The sequence below is a fragment of the Macaca mulatta genome, chromosome 10, assembly GCF_049350105.2.
Source record: "Macaca mulatta isolate MMU2019108-1 chromosome 10, T2T-MMU8v2.0, whole genome shotgun sequence".
In the NCBI taxonomy this organism is placed as follows: Eukaryota; Metazoa; Chordata; class Mammalia; order Primates; family Cercopithecidae; genus Macaca; species Macaca mulatta.
The window spans coordinates 35,426,993-35,448,582 of NC_133415.1; the positions used below are offsets into that span (position 1 = coordinate 35,426,993).

Genomic DNA, 21,590 nt, shown 5'->3' on the forward strand with positions numbered 1-21,590 from the left:
AACATATCAAAACTAGGGGACACAGCAAAAGCAGTTATTAAGAAGTATGTTTTTAGCAATAAATGTCTGGATCAAAAACACTAGAAAACTTTCAAATAAACTACTGAACAATTCTACCTTAAGAAACTAGAATAGTAAGAACAAACCAAAGCCCAAATTATTAAAAAGAAATAAATAATGAAGACCAAACAGAAATAAACAAATTTGAGGCAAAAATTACAAAAGGTTAACAAAAAGCAGGTTTAAAAAATCAACAAACCATTAGCTAGACTAATTAAGAAAAAGAGAAGACACAAGTAAATTCAGAAACAGAAAAAGAGACTTCATAACAGACATGACAGAAATAAAAATAATTATTAGAGACTATTATGAGCAACTCTACAATAAATTTGAAAACCTAGAGGAAATGGACAAAATCCTTGACCCATACGACCTACCAAGACTAAACCAAGAAGAAATAGAAAACCTGAACAGACCATAAACAAGTAATGAGATTGAACCAGTAATAAAAAGGCTTTCAACAAAGTCCAGGACCTGATGGCTTCACCACTTAATTCTCACTTGTGAAAGGAAGAGTCATTTGCTGCAGCAAACTTCATTGTTGTCCTATTTTAAGAAATTGCCTCAGCCACCCCAACCATTGGCAACCACCACTCTGATCAGTCAGCAGCCATCAACATGGAGGCAACAATGCCCTCCACCAGCAAAAAGACTAGGACTTGCTAAAGGCTCAGGTTATCATTAGCATTTTTTAACCAATAATGTAGTCTTTAATTAAGTTATGTGCATAATTTTTTTAACATAATGCCATTGCAAACTTAACAGGCTACAGTGTAGGGTAAATATAACTTTCATATGCACAGGGAAACCAAAACATTTGTGTGAGTTGCTTAATGCAGTTTTTGCTTTATTGCAGTGGTCTGGAATGAAACCCACAATGTCTTTGAGATATGTCTATACACATATTATTTATATATTATACATCTGTATACATATTCTTTTATATATCTTTATATACATATATATAGAAAGAGATAGAGCAAAGAAGACAAAAATATGCAAAATTCAGTGTTGGGAGTATCCATGAAGAAAGAGTTTCTGGTTAATGATTGTAATTTTCTTTCTTAAATATTAAGTCTTCCAGTGAGCTAAGTCATGTTTACTATATCCTTTAGATTCATGGGATTCTTGTTATTCAAATATATTTTTCATCACTATTTTGTGTAGCAAATATCTAATGATATATTTTTGCATTTTTTTTTTTTTGGTAGATAAAGTATGTTAGAACGACTTTCCAAGTTTGAAGTTGAAGATGCTGAAAGTGTTGCTTCATATGAGTAAGTCAGTTTGAAGTTTGAAAGGAGGGAGCCATTGATGGATCTCTTATCTTTAGTTAAACAGAGCTTATGCTGAGGCAAGAAGAAAAAAGGGAAACTATGGAAAGATATCAAAATGTATGGGTGGGAGCATACACCGTATTTACTCCAGTTGAATTATTAGACAAGTATTATTTTGAAAAATAAATTCCATCCATTCAGAAATAAATGTTCTTCTAGCTTGAAAATGTAAAAAGTATTCTTAGAAGAAATTAATTCCATTAAAAGTTTTCTTTAAAAAAAAAAAAAACAGGAATGCAGAATGCTACTTAACTCATCACTAGTGAACATTTCTCGTTTTTACCGGATATTGTGTGATTTCCAATTTTGTAGATTTTGCCTATGAGCAAATGGTATTGATAGCAAAAGCAAACATGTTTTGCTGACTAAAGACCTCTTTATTCGGAGCTTGCAGTGAGCTGAGATCTGGCCACTGCACTCCAGCCTGGGCGACAGAGCAAGACTCCGTCTCAAAAAAAAAAAAAAAAAAAAAAAGGCCTCTTTATGCTCATTGGGATTTTATTCTTATTTGTTTCTAATCTCACTAGAGTACTTCCTGTTGCACTGACCTGAAGGCATTTTATCATGTACTCACTGTAATGAAACAATACATTCTTAAACTGGCTTGTGTCTGAACTGCAGACATATTCAGGAAATTTTTCTTCTGCTTCTTTCTTGCCCAGTTGTATAACCATTTGCCAGCTTGTGTCAATGTTGGAGACCAAGTCCTGCCATAGAGGAAGTTAACTCACCATGGTTGTAAGTGGTTGGTGTCTGTCTAAACAAAGATTGGAAACAAAGGGGGCAAATACAAATAGTTCTTCAAATTACCCTGAATTTGCCACTGAATTAAACTGTGTGTCTGCAAATCATCTATACGTTTTCTGTAATGGAGCTGCCCAGGGATGAAGCAAAATTAGACAGATTAAGCAAGGCAAGCATTTCCTTCTTTCCCCACTCCAAACAAAATAAAGCAGGATTTCATTTTATTTTATTTTTAAATTACAAATTCTCATTACATAGATATAGGAGGAATTTGCAGTAGTCCCTGTGAGAAACGCTGGTGTTTCATACCAGGGGGATGATCTTGGATTTATAGTAAAAGCTGGAATCAGTGCTTGGCTTTGACATCATATATTCATTCACCTGATACTCAGCAAGTCACTAAACCTTTTTAACTTTCGGATTATTCAAATGTAAACTGGTTATGATGCTATCTATGTATTGGATGTTGTATTGTAAAAAATTAGTAATAAAACTAAAATAACACACAAAAATACTTTGAAAACTCTGTAGCTTTGTGAATAGGTTTTATTCTAAAAACTGAAAATAACATAAGAGTTCATTAAAGGAAAATCAGAAAATACAATCAACAAATCTACCCACGTATAGTCCTTCTTAAACTTGGATGCATGCACTTCTAAGTTCTTTAAGCATATACTTTTTTTGTTTACAGATATGAGACCATACTTATTATTATTCTTTTGTAAATAACCTTATTACTTCATGACATCATGACTATATTTTTTGTTAATATATATTCATGTGCACTTACAACATTATTTGTAACAGTTGTTTTACAAACTGTTATATTTACAAAGTAATATACCATGAAATATTTCATGGTGTAGATGTGCTATAATTCATTTAATAGTCAGATATTGCTGAACAATTAAGTTTTTTTACAAGTTTTTAAGTGTTACAAAAAATGAATATATTTGAGGCTAAATCTCCGTATATTGTTGGTTATTTGCTTGTTATAAATTCTCAGAAGTGGAAATTCTGTGTCAAAGGGAATGATTGTGACGCTATGGATATTGATATGTGCTTTAACATCAAGATGCAAGTGTACATTTCTCCCTTCCCACACTTAGCACTAACCATCATTGATTTCTTTGATATCAGTAAATATATTTTTTCTAATGCACATTCTTTGACACACCTTCATTTACCCTTTCTAAGTTAATATTTCATCATTTGCAAACTACTTTTGCCCAGTTAAAATTGGGGTGTTTTTCTGTCTTTGGACTGAAAAGTTAAATCTATTGATCCTTTTTCTATTTTATGTAATATAAGTAATTTCTCCCAGGTTGTCTTGCTTTTCACTATATAAAGTATTTAATCTTCATCTAATCAAATGTATCTGTACTTTTCTTTGTGATTTTGTCTTTAATGTTATTCTCAGAAAGTCCTTCTTACCCCAAGATTTTAAATGTATTCACCAAAATTTCTGTTTTGAATGTATTTTCTTCATTTGTATAAAATATCTGCCCTGAATTTTCTTTGTCTTAAGGTATAAAGTGTAGAAATTTACCTTTCTCCTAAGTGACTCATAGTTTTCTCAGCATGAAAATGGCATCCCCCTGTGTTGTCTTTACCGTGTTTTAGTGATCTAGAGTGAGCAGGAAGACCAGAGTCACTACAGTGTTTTTAGTGCTTTGCATCATGGCCATCTCCCTTCCCCTAGAGTCTGTACCAGAGAAAAATGTGTCCAGTGGGAGAGACAACACCTGTCTCCAATACAAATCCCACTTCATTAAACATGGTCTGGTTAGTGTCATGTATCTCCCACCTTCTATTGATAAAAAATAAATCATGTTCATAGTTAATATTTGTGCTTTTAATTCAACTTTGATATTGATATTGGAACTTTTAGTGTTTTAAGGTTTAGTATCGCATATCTTTTTCTGTCTGTCTCTCTCTCTCTCTTTTTCTTTTCTTCTGAGCCAGAGTCTTGCTCTGTCACCAGGCTGGAGTGCAGTGGCGCCATCTCAGCTCACTGCAACCTCTGCCTCCGGGGTTCAAGAGATTCTCCTGCCTCAGCCTCCTGAGTAGCTGGGACTACAGGCACGCACCACCATGCCCAGATAATTTTTTGTATTTTTAGTAGAGATGGAGTTTCACCATGTTGGCTAGGATGGTCTCAATCTCGACCTCGCGATCTGCCCACCTCGGCCGCCCAGAGTGCTGGGATTACAGATGTGAGCCACTGCGCCTGGCCACTCTTTATTTTTAAATTGTCATTTAAATTTAGTTTTTGTCTCTCGTGTATAGCATGTAATGCCTTTAATTTCAAAGTTATCTGAGAGTATTTCTCAATATGCAATATGAGAGTAATATGTTTGTATTTATGATTTCTGGTATGTTTGGTTTTATTTATCTTTTTCTTTTTAAAAATACTTTGATATTTTCTTTTTAAATTGGTCTATATTTTTTGCTATTGATTTGTTTTTATCTCCTGCATTTTTTATTCATATGCAAGTCAGAAGCCCATTTCTAGTCTATCAATGTTTATATTTAAACATATAGAGAATATAATTATATCACTTTTCTCCATCAATATCGAGAATAAAACTGGACTTGTACCTGTGAAAGATAAGAAATGCAACCTGCCTTTACTTCTATCTTCTTCCACACCTTGAATCCTAGTGTAAGAATGCCTAAAAATTCAAATCAATACTATTATTCGTGATTTTATATGATTTATCTTTACTTTTAGAATCATTTATTTACATTTTCACCTGCTACGTTTTTATGCTACATTAACAATTATTATTTAGACTTACCTAATTCTGAGTTTATATTATGTACCATCTTTTCTCAGTAAGTCATCTTCCTTATTTCTATGTTCTTCATTTTGATTCATTGCTCAGCTGACTCAAGCCCGTTGAGTAATTGTTTTTAGGAAAGGTACATGGAGGCTATGCTTCGAGTTGCTGCATGTTGGAGTGTCTGTCTATTGCTCCCAAGTGTGAAAAGTACTTTTCCTGGATATGGATTTATTGGGTCATAGTTATTTCCCTGCAAACTCTGCACATAACTGCTTGAAACTGCATTTACATAGCACACTTTTTTAAACCAAAAAAGTCTCAACTGTATATTTATTTGATATAGTTTCAGTGGACACTGAAACAGATTAAGGGGCTAAAGCCACCCAAGCCACTCCTTCATGCCTTCGTAATCTGTCAGGCTTGGTTCTGTATGGTGACATTGTCAAGTGAGTTCAGATTTATATTTCCTTGATACCCAGAGATCCAGTAGACTGTGTGGGATCAGAGGGTCTTATAGTAAGAGAATGGCAACTTGAGGAGAGAATTCACCTCTTTTGGCCAATTGATTCTCCATCTACATCAGCCTTAATTCTCCAAGCCTGGGCAGAGGTGGTGGGTCCAGGTGGAGAGGGGAAAATTAGAAGGATTGGGGATTTCCTTTATTTCAGGTTAACCTAATATCATTCAGCAAAGGCCAGTGTTTTTTTTTTTTAACTTTTATTTTAGGTTTGGAGGTACATGAGAGGTTTGTTACATAGGTAAACATATGTCAGGGAGGTGTTTTTTTTTTTTTTTCCACATATTATTTCATCGTCCAGGTGTTAAGCTCAGTACCCAAATAGTTATCTTCTCTGCTCCTCCCTCTCCTCCTACCCTCCCCACGTAAGTAGACCCCAGTGTCTGTTTCTTTCTTTGTGTTCATAAGTCCTTATGATTTAGCTACCACTGATAGGTGACGACATTCAGTATTTGGTTTTCTGTTTCTGCACTGGTTTGCTAAGGATAATAGCCTCCAGCTCCATCCATGTTCCCACAAAAGACATGATCTCATTCTTTTATTATGGCTGCATAGTATTCCATGGTATATATGTACCACATTTTCTTTATCCAGTCTGTCATTGATGGTTACCTAGGTTGATTCCATGTTTTTGCTATTGTAAATAGTGCTGCAGTGAACATTCATATGCATGTATCTTTATAGTAGAATGATTTATATTCCTCTGGGTATATGCTCAGTAATGGGATTGCTCAGTCAAATAGTAGTTCTGCTTTTAGCTCTTCAAGGTATTACCATACTGCTTTTTATGATGGTTGAACTAATTTACACTCCCACCAACAATGTATAAGTGTTCCCTTTTCTCTGCAACCTTGCCAGCATCTGTTATTTTCTGACTCTTTAGTAATAGGCATTCTGACTGGTGTGAAATGGTATCTCATTGTGGTTTCAATGTGCATTTCTCTAATCTGTGATGTTGAGCTTTTCTTCATATGCTTGTTGGCCACATGTATGTCTTCTTTTGAGAAATGTCTGTTCATGTCAAAGGCCAATTTTGGCAGTGCCCCAGTTCTGCTCAGTATCTGCCCTCTTTGTTCTCCAGTCTTAGGCACAGGCTGTGAGCATTGTCTTAGGATTCATGGTTCTCAGGGTGGAACTTAAGTCTTGTGTTGGAGGCTTCAGTATGACAGAAACTTTCTGAAGACTTCTACTGAAGCCTCCTGTGTTGGAGGCTTCTCCTTCTAAAGAGCCTCCAACACACGAGGCTTCAGTAGGACAAAACAATTGTTCCTCATCAGCTACCTTGTCTCCAGCCATAAGGTAAAATGAGGCATTATTGGAGGCTCCATCAAACAGGTTCTCCTTCCTTTGATTAATGGAAGGAGCCCAGTCTTTCGGGTGTTTCTCCTTTGCAGTATATCTTACTAAAATGTCTTACCTCTGAAGTTCATTTGCAACCTCAAATGTGACTCTTGCTAATGTGTGTCTGTTTACTAGGTGTCTCGTTTGAAGAGATGACAAAAGCATCATTTACTCCCTATGCTCATTCCTGAAATACCTTATTTTATTGTGGTGGAAACTGAGATTTGGCCAAAGTTTGATGACTTGCCCAGGCTGGCACTAAAATACAGTTGTCTTCTACCACCCTTTTCTGTCTTCATGCTATACTCCCTGAGTAGATGACCACAAGTTTAAGTTTAGTATTGCCATAAAGTTGGGGTTGGGGCTTTGCATGCAATGGAAATGTTACTAAACATCCAAAGTTTACTGTCTTATTCGCATATATTCTGGATAGCAAAGTGAAATACTCATGGAGCAGAAAGAATAAAATTTTAGCGATTAGTAAAAAGCATTTTGTTATACAACTTCTGAATAATTTTCTTTTAAATTGTATTTACAAAGGCCTTTGTTTTTTGGTTAAATTTACCATATATGTTAGAAGAAATCTGATTAATTTTATTTTTACTTCTTTTTGCAGCAGCAAGATTAAGAAAATGTGCATTCAATTGTATCATCCTTTGCATTTGGGTATGTGGGACATAGAAAACACCATGTGTTAAATATATTTGAGACTTGGCTTGGCGTGGTGGCTCACGCCTGTAATCCCAGCACTCTGGGAGGCTGAGGCGGGCAGATCACCTGAAGTCAGGAGTTCAAGACCAGCCTGGCTAACATGGTGAAAACCCATCTCTACTAAAAATACAATAATTAACTGAGCATAATGGCGGGTGCCTGTAATCCCAGCTACTCAGGAGGCTGAGGCAGAAGAATCGCTTGAACCTAGAAGGCACAGGTTGCAGTGAGCTGAAATTGCACCATTGCACTGCAGGCTGGGCAACAGAGTAATACTCCATCTTAAAAAAAAAAGATATATATATATATATATATATATATATATATATATATATATATATGACTTAATACTTCAATGAGAAAGACTGAAATAAAAAAACAAAAAAGCATTTCCACCTTCCATCAGTTGCTAAGTAGCCATGTGCCCCTTCTAATGTAATCTAATTTATCATGGAATTCTGGTTTAAGCTGGACATTAAGACTTGCAAATAAATCGCTTTTGCCTAAGATTAATAGTAACATATTAATATTGTTTTTCTTCCATCTGCAAAAGTAACATTAATGAAAATTAAATGTTAAAATTCTATAAGTTAAGTGTTTTATTAAGTACCGTATACATCTAGACTTACTCTTTAATTCTGGAAATAATTTACTTAGACTCTTCTCTACATAAGAGTGAGATTTCATACTATGATATAGATTTATGCAATATAATTGTTTCCTTTTGAATTAATACTATTTTAATTTGAGCTGCAAGTTTTTAAAAAAGTACTTCGAAGGCTAATTCATCTTCATGGATTAGGCAAATAGTCTAATCAATTTATGGAGAATGTATTTAGAATATGTAACAGCAAGTGGCAGGAGGTACTTTAGAGTTCAAGACTCACGTGCCCATCACTATGCTAGAAGCACCCATAAATATGGAATCATGTACTTGTTGAAAATGTCACTGATGAAAAATCTTGGTCTTTTATGAGCATATGTTACTCATGCTTTCATTTGGTGTTTATTAATAAATTCTTTACAATTATCCAGATTGAGGGTTTATTTTTTATGAGAAATTGGTATAAATTTCTTATAAAATTCTCAAATTTTAAGAAGAGTTTCCAAACAGACACAGGTGATTTTAATTCAGTTTTACTTTTCTCTCTTGAGGTGTTGGTCTGATGTTTCTACTATAAAAGGGCATGATAATATCTTGTGAAGTGGTTTGGTGAGAATTTTGTTTATTAAGAACTGCTTCTATTGGGTGAAAACAGTGACTTTCTGAGATTCTAAGGCATTACAGTTTTTCCTGACACTGGGCAGCTTAATACTAAATAATAACATTTTGGTACCTGATCAGTGGCCTAAATACAGTATAGCTATAGGGACAAAAGCCCCTTTATCTTTGTATGTATGTATGTATTTATTTATTTATTTATTTATTTATTTATTTATTTATTTATTTTAGAATATTTGGAGTTTTACTGGTCTTACTGCATGTCACTCTCCTCCTTGCCGACCTAATTTTCAATGATAGCAAACTTTATATTCCTTTGGTGTATCGTTCTATTTCTCTAGCTATTGCCTTATTTTTTCTCATGGATGTTCTTCTTCGAGTATTTGTCGAAGGGTAAGTTTGATTATTTTTATAATGCATTATGCTATTTTGTACTTTTATAAGAAGCACTGTGGGAGGCTGAGGTGGGAGGACCCCAAGGTCAGGAGTTCAAAACAATCCTGGCCAACATGGTGAAACCCCGTCTCTACTAAAAATGGAAAAATTAACTGGGTGTGGTGGTGGGTGCCTGTAATCCCAGCTGCTTGGGAGGCTGAGGCAGGAAAATCGTTTGAGCCTGGGAGGCAGAAGTTGCACTGAGCTGAGATCACACCATTGCACTCTAGCCTGGGTGACAGGGCAAGACTCCATCTCAAAAAACCAACCAAACAAACAAACAAAAAACAAAAAAAGAAGCATTTTAAAATAATTAACAGAAGCATTCACCACAAACTGACTTAAGAGCCTTTGGGCCTTATAAGAACATTGGCGGTAGTCTGGCAGTACCCACCATGGCCTGTGTTTGAGGTGCCCATGGATTGATGCTCCTCTGCCTTTGGAGAGGGGTGGAAAGAGTGAGAGGGACTGCATCTTGTGGTTTGAGTGACAGCTCAGCCATAGCACAATAAAACACTAGGTAGACTTTAAAAGTTTTTGATCTAGGCCCTGATTCCCAGGCAGCACCTTTGGATCCACCCAGAGGCTGGGAGAACTTGCCATCCTGAAGGGAAGGACACAGGCCTGGCTGTTTTTACCATGTGATGATTGTAGAGCCCCAGGGCCTTCAGGAAACTTATGCAATAGCTAAGGAGTGGCTACAACAGGTCTTGGGCAAGACCCAGTGCTGTGCTGGCCTCAGGTCTGACCTAGTGAGGTCACAGTAGTGGTGGCCACAGGGGTGCTCGTGTCACTCAACCCCAAGCTTTAGGTGCCTCAGAACAGAGAGAGAGAGAGACTCTGTTTGTTTGGGAGAAAGTAAGGGAAGAGAACAAGATTCTCTTTTTGGTAACACAGAGAATTGTCCTGGATCTTGTCCAAGACCATTAAGGCAGTACCACTGTGAGTCTGCAAGAACCACAGAGTTTAGGAGGCTTGGGGTGCCCCCAAAGCAGATACAGTTTAGATCACAATATCCAAGTTCTTTCAAATATCTAGAAAGCCTTCCCAAAAAAGATGGGTACAAACAAGCTCTGACAGTGAAAACTACAATATACAGTGAAAACTACAATAAATGCCTAACTCTTCAATTCCCAGACACCAAAGAACATCTGCTCACATCAACATTATCCAGGAAAACATGACCACACCAAATGAACTAAATAAGACACCAGGGTCCAATCCTGTAGAAACAGAGATATGTGACCTTTTAGACAAAGAAATCAAAATAGCTGTGTTGAAGAAACTCAAAGAAATTCAAGACAACACAGAGAAGGAATTCATAATTCTATTTAGGTAAGTTTAACAAAGAGATTGAAATAATTTAAAAGAATCAAGCAGAAATTCTGGAGCTAAAAAATGTAATTGGCACACCAAAGAATGCATTAGAGCCTTTTAATAGCAGAATTGATCAAGCAGAAGACAGAATTAATGAGCTTGAAGACAGGCTATTTCAAAATACATAGAGCAGACAAAGGAAAGAATAAAAAACAATGACACATGCCTACAGGATCAAGAAAATAGCCTCAAAAGGACAAATCAAAGTGGTATTGTCCTTAAAGAGATGGGAAGTGTAGAAAGTTTATTCAAAGGGATAGTAACAGAACTTCCCAAACCCACAGAAAGATACAAATACCCAAGTACCAGAAAGTTATAAAACACCAAGCAGATGTAACTCGAAGACGACCTCAAGGAATTTAATAATCACAGTCCCAAAGATCAAGGATAAAGAAAGGATCTTAAAAGCAGCAAGAGAAAAGAAACCAATAATATACAATGGAGCTACAATATATCTGGCAGCAGACTCTTCAGTAGAAACATTTCAGGCCAGGAGAGAGTGGCATGACATATTGAAAGCGCTGAAGGAAAAAAACATTTACCCTGAAACAGTGTATCCGGTGAAAATATCTTTCAAAGTGAAGGAGAAATAAAGACTTTTCCACACAAACAAAAGCTGAGGGATTTCATCAACACCAGACCTGTACTAGAAGAAATGCTAAAGGGAGTACTTCAGTCAGAAAGACAAGGACATTAATAAGCAGTAAGTAACAACCTTAAGATATAAAACTCACTGGTAATAGTAGGTACACAGAAAAATGCAAAATGTTAGAACACTGTAACTATGATATATAAACTACTCTTATTCTAAGTAGAGAGACTAGACTATGAGCCAATCAAAAATATTAACTACTTGAACTGCCATGTTGGTGCTTTAATCATATATATGTGTCAAATGATGAATATAACTTTATTGTTTGAAAACATCCCATGAATGTTATATTTTTCTCTTAGTCTACTCTAGAAAATACATTTTAAATAATTAATGAAAGTAGAATTCTTAATGTGGATGAGTCAATAGTTTGTGTTCTTTAAATATTCCTAGCTCTTCTTGCAGGGGGGAGTGAACTTTTTTTTTTAATATTACAGGAGACAGCAGTATTTTTCTGACTTATTTAACATTTTAGATACTGCCATTATTGTGACTCCTCTGCTGATTGATGTCATTTACATTTTTTTTGACATTAAGTTTCTTAGGAATATTCCCAGGTATGAAATGTAAGACTTACCTCTCTTAAAGTTTTTCATTAATTTTACATTTTCTGTGGCTTTTATTCTATATAATCTTTTTTTTTGAGACAGAGTCTCGCTCTGTCGCCCAGGCTGGAGTGCAGTGGCCAGATCTCAGCTCACTGCAAGCTCCGCCTCTCGGGTTTACACCATTCTCCTGCCTCAGCCTCCCCAGTAGCTGGGACTACAGGCGCCCGCCACCTCGCCTGGCTAGTTTTTTGTATTTTTTGGTGGAGAAGGGATTTCACCATGTTAGCCAGGATGGTCTGGATCTTCTGACCTCGTGATCTGCCTGTCTCGGCTTCCCAAAGTGCTGGGATTACAGGCTTGAGCCACCGCGCCCAGCCTTCTATATAATCTTTTAAACTTCAAATGTTCTCATTCTATACCAAATACATTGCTTTAAAATGAAATGTTTAGGTAAATTCACACATACTTTGAAACTAAAAGATTGTGACATTTGAGGACCAGTGAAGAGCATCCACACTAAGTACCATTAATTGAATGAAGATGATGGAGTACCCAAAGAAGGACTTTTTTACTCTTGTACTAACTTTAACTTCTCTACATTTTGAAGTTCTCATCAAATTCCCATTTGTATCATTTTTTTTGGCCTTTTGGCTAAGATCAAGTATAATATTTTTATCAGTTTAATATCTGCTATGTAAAAAAAATTTTATATTAAAAACAATTCCCCTCTGTGCTTCAACTACAAATCCCTTACACATAATGTTCTGTCTGGATTTTTCCTACAGCCAAGAGGGAATCTATTTGAGCATATGCAAAATTTGAGTGACTTCAATCATGAGTTTCTAAAAAATAGCAAACAGAACAGAAACTAGGAGATGACACGTGTGGCAACACAATGGTAGAGTTTTGCAGTATAGTTGTGGTAGACACAAAGAAAGCTTAGGCAAAGTTAGAACTGTTAGGATTAGGAAACTAAAGAGTGTATGAGGACCTGGTGACTTTTTTTTCTTTTTTTATTGTGACAGTGAGGAAAATGAAAGAGCAAATGTATACTGGGATGTAGATGGTGGCTTCCTAAGCTTGTTCATGGGTCAAATAGCTGATTTCTTTTTGTATCCTAGTTTCCCTGGACTACAGCTCAGGCCCCAACTAAGCATGTTAAGTGATAGGCTTTTGGAGTTATTTGAAAATAACTTTAGCCAATGTGGTCCTCTGACTAGAAACCTCAGCATCACTTGAGAGCTTGCTAGAAATACAAGAAGAAAAATACTTTAGGCCCCACCTTGGACCCACTGAATCAGTATCTCTGGGACCCAGCAATCTGCAGCTTAACAAGCTTTTCCAGATGGCTCTTATTTACGTGTGCCCAAATCAGAGAAGCACTAGTCCAGACCATCAGTTCTCTTCTTCAGTGTTTCTGATGGTAGGAGAGATACCAGCTAGCACACTTTGGAAGTATCTCAATCTGTTGCCTGCCTGATGTGCATTAGCAGCTGTAGTGAACCTCTCTTACTCATGGGAATAACAAAGATGAACAAGAATAATCAATTTGTTTTGATGTGGAAAAATTGAAAATGCTAGTCTTAAATCCCAAAATTAAATTAACAAATGCGAAGAGCCTGTTGTATCACTATTTCTCTAGACCAGAATTTCTCAACCTCAGCATTACTGACATTTTGGGCCAGATCTTTGTCATGAGAGGGTGGTGAGCAGTTACATTAACTGCAGGCTGTTTAGCAAAATTCCTGGCCTCTATCCACTAGATGTAAGTAACACACACACACACACACACACACACACACACACACACACACACACACACATCAGTTGGGAAAACCGAAATGCCTCCAGACATTGCCAAATATTCCCAAGGTAGGTAATTGGGGAGAGGAGGGAAAATTGCCTCTGGTTAACAACTGCTGCTCTAGACATAGTTTATATTGATAAAATTCTGTTTCTGAAGCAAAAATCGATCTTTTAAATTTATTGTTAGATGAACACATTTAGTTTGACTTCTACGACTTGTTATTCTGATAAGAATTTTTCATCTGATTCGTCAAAAAAGACAACTTGAAAAGCTGATGAGAAGGCTGGTAAGTGGCAAAACATGCTTATGATTCGGAAAAAATATTTTGTGTTTTGGGACCCATTGGCAAGGGTTGATATCTATACTGTATGTTTTTATTTTTATGTTGATATGAATGTTTCACAAACTAATGATGATTTTAAACTCTCAGGTTTCAGAAAACAAAAGGCGATACACAAGGGATGGATTTGACCTAGACCTCACTTATGTTACAGGTTTGTGACACTTAACTGTTGATTTACTTGTATTACTTCACTTTTTCTTGTAATTGTATTTTTTTTTTTTGCCTCATGTAAGACACATTCATTCAAAATATTCTTTATTCATGAGGATATATGCCACTGTGATAGTGTGACATATTTGTGGTTTAGCCCTGGCAATGGAAGGGCTGCATGTCTTCTCATTTCAGGACTACTCGGTTGCAGCATAGGAACTTGAATGGATTTTCAGCCGACTCTGTTTGAGTTTCAATTTATTAAGCTCTAGTAGTTATTCTGAGTCTCAAGGATCCCAGAGAGACCTCTTCACATCCTAGAACCCCAGAGAATGAGGTCAGTGCTTGGTAGATCTCAGGTTTTCTGAGTCAGAGGGCTGCAAAGCACCTTGGGAGTTCCCACCATCACTGGTGCCCAGAACTCTTGGATTTTCTCTGGTATTTAAGATAAGAAATAAATTCTAAGAACAGGGAGAGCTTCATACTGAGGCCAACATAAGTACATGGCATACGGTTAGTACTAGTGGAGTCTTAAGAACGCCATGCCAGTTTAATTGTCATTATGTTGGATCATTTAATATGTTATTTGATTATCCTGAGTATTAGCTCTTTTCTGTTAACCTCAATCTTAAAAGTTTTTTTTTTTCTGTGAAAATGGAGTGTGATCATGAATAAATTATTTTTTGTATGTTATAGGAAATCTATAATAATGTTTGTAATAGTGATGGTTTTGGTTTTCAGAACGTATTATCGCTATGTCATTGCCATCTTCTGGAAGGCAGTCTTTCTATAGAAATCTAATTGAGGAAAGGGCCTTTATCTGACAAATACTCATTTCTCAGTGAATGTAGACTGTGTAGTCATGAGTTTATTATTGACCCAGATACGGCAGTATTCTTTTAAAAATGTACTCTTTCAAGTAAAAAAAAAAAAATCATAATGGATTAATACCAGTTACAATTGTGCCAGTGGTTACAAACCACCCCAAAACTTACTGGCTTATAACAGCAACTATTTATCTGGCTCATGATACTATGGTTTGTGAATTTGGCATGGGCTTAACTGTCCAATTCAGGTGACTGCAGAAAGGATTTCCTGTCTCAACTAAGCTCATTCATGTATCTATGGGCAGCTACTGGGTCATCTGAGGACTGACTAGTCTAAAATGACTTGGTTACCCTTAACTGACAGAACCACTACATGCTACATGCACCCCCTAAGGTCCAAGGCCCATCCCATCTGGCACTCACTGCTGCTAACAGCTCCACCCCCTTCACCAGCAGAGCCACCATATGCTGCATGCACTTCTAAGGCACTGAGGACTGGCCTGCCTGGTGCCCACCCTGCTGGTGGCAATATGCCACAACTAGCAAAGCCACTGCACTTAGCATGCATATGCTTAGTGCCTGAGAACTCATCTGAATGATGGCTCCCACACCAAGAAAAACCATACCACTGTCTCCACAAACACTCACCATCAGACCACTGAGGCACTCACAGACACCACTGAATTCTGATTATAGCCAAAAAAGTCGCATGAAGACTATATTACTGCACCCACCCAGAACCAAAGTCAAAGCACCCTGCTCAATGAACACTATAGGGGACAACTATTGGAAAAAGTATTTCTTTATGAAAGCTCTCTAACATTGGAAGAGGCAACTGTTCCCGTAGATGTGCAAAAATCAATTTAGGGCCCCAAGAAACATAAAAAGCAAGGAAACATTACACCTCCAAAGAAACACAATAATTCCCCATGAACAGACCCTAAATTTTAAGAGTATGTCAAATGGCTAAGAAATTCAAAATAATGATCTTAAGGAAACTCTATGAGATACAGAGAATACAGATAGACAAATCAATGAAATTAGAAAAACAATTTATGATCTTATGAGAAATTCAACAAGGATATATATATGTCATTAAAAACCAGACAGAGATTTTGGAGCTGAAGAATTTAAGGAATAAAATAAAAATACCATCAAGAGTCCAGGTGCAGTGGTTCACACCTGTTATCCCAGCACTTTGGGAGGCCAAGGCAGTGCATCACTTGAGGCCAGGAGTTCAAGACAAGCCTGATTAACATGGCAAAATCCTGTCTCTAAAAGATAAAAAAATTAGTTGGGTTTGGTGGCGCATGCCTGCAATCCAAGCTACTTGGGAGGCTGAGACATGAGAATTGCTTGAACCCAGGAGGTGGAGGTTGCAGTGAGCCAAGATTGTGCCACTGCACTCCAGCCTTGGTGGCAGAGCGAGACCCTATCTCAAAAAAAAAAAAAAAAAGCAATCAAGAGGTTTAAAAACAGACATGGGAGAGATATGGCCAAAATCTAGGAAGCTCAAAGGTTCTCAAATAGATTCAACCCAAAAAGTTCTTCTCTGAGGTGCATAATAGTCGAACTGTCAAAAGTCAAAAAGAGGGAATATTCGTCAGGTGTGGTGGCTCACACCTGTAATCCCAGCACTTCGGGAGGCTGAGGCGGGTAGATCACTTGAGGCCAGGAGTTCAAGATGAGCATGACCAACATGAAGAAACCCCATTTCCACTAATAATACAAAAAAATTAGCTGGGTGTGGTGGCATGAACCTGTACTTCCAGTTACTTGGGGGGCTGAACCACAAGAATTGCTTAAACCCAGGAGGTGGAGGTTGCAGTGGGCCAAGATCACACCACCGCACTACAGCCTTGGTGACAGAGCAAGACTGTATCCAAAAAAGAAAGGAAATATTAAAAACAGCAAGAAAAAAGCATCAAGTCACATATAAGGGAATCTCCATTTGATTAACAGTAGATTTCCCAGTGGAAACTTTACAGGTCAGTAGACAATGAGATGGGATGATATATTCAAAGTACTGAAGGAAAAAAATAAACAAAACTGTCAACCAAGAACACTATACCCAGCAGAGCTATCCCCTAGAAATGAGGGAGAAATAAAGTATTTCCTAGACAAGCAAAAACTGAAGGAATTCATCACCACTAAACTGGCCTTATAAGTACTGCTTAAGGTGGTTCTACATCTGGAAGCAAGAGGATGATTACCATTGTGAAAACACACGAAAGTATAAAACTCACTGGTAGCACAGATATGCACATGAGAAAGAGAAAGGAATCAAACTTTATCACTACAGAAAATGACCAAACCACAAAGATTTAAAAAAAAAAAAAATAGGGGAAGAAAAGAACAAAGGATATACAAAACAACCAGAAAAAAATTGAACAAAATGACAGGATAAAGCCTCATCTATTAATAGTAACCTTGAATGTAATATAAACAGATCAAATTCCCAATTAAAAGATATAGAGTTGGCTGCCAAAATTAAAAAAAAAAAAGACCCAACTGTATACTGCCTACAATAAACTAACTTTACCTGTAAAGGTTCATATAGACTGAAAGCGAAGGGATAGAAGAAATTATTTCAGCCAAACAGAAACCAAAAGCGAGTAGCGGTAGCCATACTTATCAGGTAAAACAGACTTTAAGTCAAACTGTATGAAGAGACAAAGAAGGTCATTTGATAATAAAGGGATCAACTTAGCAATAAGATATAATAATTGTAAATATATATGTACCCAACACTAGAGCATTCAGATAAACAAGGCAAATATTATTAGATCTAAAGGGAAAGATAGACTTCAATGCAGTAACAGTTGGGGCCTTTAACACCCCACTCTTACCATGGGACAGATCATCCAGACAGAAAATCAACAAAGAAATATCGGATTTAAGCTTACAGATAGGACTAAGTTCTGGTGTTCTATAGTGCTGTAGGGTGAGTACAGTTAACAATAATTTATTGTATATTTTTAAATAGAGAGGATGTTGAGTGTTCCCAACACAAACAATGATAAATATTTGAGGTGATAGATATGCTGATTATCCTGATTTTATCATTACATGTTGTATATAGGTATTGAGATATCCCTCTCTACCTTCTAAATATGAACAAGTGTTATGTGTCGATTAAAAATATTTTTAAAGAATGAAGGAAACAGATTTTTTAAATGAAAGGAAAGAAAATAACCTGACTTGGCTGAATGGCCCCAGGTGGTCTCTCATTCTCCAGTAGGCTACTTCAGTCCTGTTCACATGATGGCAGAGGCAAGAGTCCCTGGAGTGGCAACAAAGCAATGCAAATCCTCTTAAGGCCCAGGCTCAAAATTATATATTACTTCTACCCTATTTTACTGGACAATGCAAATTACAGTACCAGTCTGGATTCAAGGAGTAGAAAATAAACTCGAATTCTTGATAAAAGGAATTATAAAGAATTGTGGCCTTTTTTGATAGTCTGCCATAGGGAAGACAGATGGGGATGCTATAACCAAAATGGGTATTCTTAGGTTGAGATCCTAAATTATAGTGAGGGCATACTGGTTTAGGCTCTGTGGATGACTAAATTAATTTCAAACATATAATGCTGTTTACTGTGAAATGCCAGCTGAAAGGATCATTGTTTAATTTTATGTAATTTACAATACTTATTATATCTCAATAAAAGTATAATTATCGAGGGCCGGCATCAGTTGCTGAGAGGTGGAAGGAGTAGCTCTCTGCAGTGTGTTAGTTCAGTTCCCAACAGGACAGTAGCTCTCTGTGGTGTGTTAGCTCAGTTCCGAATAGGACAGTACCCCTCTGCGGTGTGTTAGCTCAGTTCCCAACAGGACAGCGCCTCTCTGCCGTGGGTTACCTCAGTTCCCAACAGGACAGCGCCTCTCTGCGGTGGGTTACCTCAGTTCCCAACAGGACAGCGCCTCTCTGCGGTGCGTTAGCTCAGTTCCCAACAGGGCAGGGCTGCAAGTTCAGCTGCTTCCTAGAAAATGTCCTGGACCCCCGGCCTGAGTCATCATCCCATGACTGGAGAACGTGGACAGATTATTTTATCAAGAAACTGGTGATAAACGAGGGACTATAGGAATTAAGAACTGGGCTGAAAAAGAAATGTTTAGAGTGATGCAAGATGGCCAATTAGAAGCAACTGCAGTCTGCAGCGCTCACAAAGAGGAATGAAAAGCGGCGAGGGAATTCAGCACCTTCAACTGAGATATCCAGGTTCTCACGTTGGGACTGACTGGATGAACAGGTCGGCCAATGGAGAACGAAGAAAAGCAGGGAGAGGGTGCGATGGCCCAGCCAGGGGCAGCATGGAGCCAAAGGAACCCCCACTCCCAGCCAAGGGAAGCAGCGAGGGATTGTGCAATCCTGCCCAGGAAACTGTTTCTCCCATGGATCTTTGCAAGCCATGGATCAGGAGATCCCCTTGTGAGCCCATGCCACCAGGGCCTTGGGTCTGCTACACAGAACTGTATGGAGTCGCGCACATCAGCTGCTCAGGCACACACAGAAACCCAGGAGTTTGACACACTCTAGCACCCGGGATCTTCAGCACAGTGGGAAATCTGTCCATATGTATCTCTGGGAAGGGGGCTGAATCCAGGGAGCCAGGCAGCGTCATTCTACAGGCCCCATTTCCATGGCACTTCACAAGTTAAGACCCACTGGCTTGGAATCCTAGCCTGCCAAAAGCAGCAGGCTGGAATCCACCTCAGATGGGTCTGAGTTCCCGGGGAGGTGGTGAGAGGCAGCCGGCATCACTGTGGTTCATAGACTCAGCCACTCCAGCCTGCCAGCTATGGAGAATACAGTCCGGACAAGGAAGAGTTCCCCACAACACAGCACAGCTGGCTTGCCAGATCGTGACCAGACTGCTTCTTTAAGCAGGACCCCAATTCATTCCTCCTCACTGGGCAGGAATCCCTGTGGGGCTTTAACCACTCCAGCAATGGTTCTATGGACAGAGCTTTGATCTCTCCCTGAAATGGAGCTCCTGGCCGGAGGGGCAGCTGCCGTCTCTGTAGTTTGGCCAACTCAGCCACTCCAACCTGCTGGCTTTGGAGAATACGGGTGGGTTGCAGGAGGAAGTATCCCCCACAATGCGGCACACCTGCTCTACCCCAAAGCAACCAGACTGCTTCTTTGGAGGGGTCCCTGATCCCATGCCTCCTAACTGGGTGAGAACGCGCAACAGAGGTCTCCAGCCACCTCCTGCAGGTGTGTGTGGGCTGGCTATAGGTCAGTATCCCCCTGGGTTGGAGCTTCCAAAGGAAGGAGCTGGCTGCCATCTTTGCTGTTTCGCGGCCTTCGCTGGTAATACCTCGTTCTGAGTCTATGAGGAACTTAAATTTACAAGAAAAAAACAACCCCTTTAAAAAGGATCTGAACAGACAAAGGATCAGGCAAAGGATCTGAACAGACACTTCCCCAAAGAGACATGCATGCAGTCAACAAAAATATGAAAAAAAAAAGCTCAACATCACTGATCATTAAAGAAATGCAAACAAAACCACAATGAGATACCATCTCATGCCAGTCAGAATGGCTATATTAAAAAGCCAAAAAACAACAGATGCTGGGAAGGTTGCGGAGAAAAAAGAATGCTTTTACACTGTTGGTGGGTGTGTAAATTAGTTCAACCCCTTTGGAAGACAGTGTGGCAATTCCTCGAAGACCTAGAGGCAGAAATACCATCTGACCCAGCAATCCCATTATGGAGTATATACCCAAAGGAATATAAATCATTGTCTTATAAAGATACATGCATGCACACATATGTTCATTGCAGCAGTATTCACAATAGCAAAGACATGGAATCAACCTAAATGCCAGTCAATGATAGATTGAATAAAGAAAATGTGGTACATAGAGTGGGACTTCTGGCTTCTGAGCAGGAACCTTTGTAGCGCCAGTGACGAAAGAGAGAATTAAATATGGGTGATGTTGAGAAAGGTAAGAAGATTTTTGTTCAGAAGTGTGCCTAGTGCCACACTGTGGAAAAAGGAGACAAGCACAAGACTGGGCCTAATCTCCATGGTCTCTTCAGGTGGAAGACAGGTCAGGCCATTGGATTCTCTTACATAGACACTGGTAAGAAGAAAGGCATCACCTGGGGAGAGGATACACTGACAGAGTATTTGGAGAATCCCAGGAAGTACATTCCTGGAACAAAAATGATCTTTGCCAGCATTAAGAAGAAGGCAGAAAGGGCAGACTTGATAGCTTATCTCAAAAAAGCTACAAGTGAGTAATAATTGGCCACTGCCTTATATTACAAAACAGAAATGTCTCATGACTTTTTTATGTGTACCATAATTTAGTAGATCTCATACACCAGAATTCAGATTATGAATGACTGTCAGAATATTTTGTTGGGCAGTCCTGATTTAAAACTAAGACTGGCTTGTGGTTAAATGAGTAAGTCTGGTTCTTGAATATTAATAGTGATTCCAATTCAGTAAATGCTATCACTGCTTACCCCTTCTAAAGATATGATTAGACTTTGTTAATAATGTTCAACTTTTCACAAAGATGGTGAGTACCATCTTAAAACTTATTGGAGATTGGTTTTATATTTATATTGCTTTATATTTAGATTTATATGACTGGTTATGTGAATATATTTAAATACTGGGGAAATTTCTTCACTGTCTCAGAACCAAGCAAGATTCACCTGTATTTTGTGTTTATTTGCCTTTTACAGGCAAGGGTTGAGGATAAGGTAGCA

The 21,590-nt window shown here is 38.0% G+C and overlaps 2 pseudogenes; both read left to right on the forward strand.

Moving 5' to 3' along the window:
* Window positions 1–9,064: 9,064 nt before the first annotated feature.
* Window positions 9,065–21,590, forward strand: part of LOC114670397 (phosphatidylinositol 3,4,5-trisphosphate 3-phosphatase TPTE2-like) — a 314,879-nt pseudogene continuing 302,353 nt past the window's right edge.
* Window positions 20,797–21,114, forward strand: LOC114670398 (cytochrome c pseudogene; annotated as a pseudogene).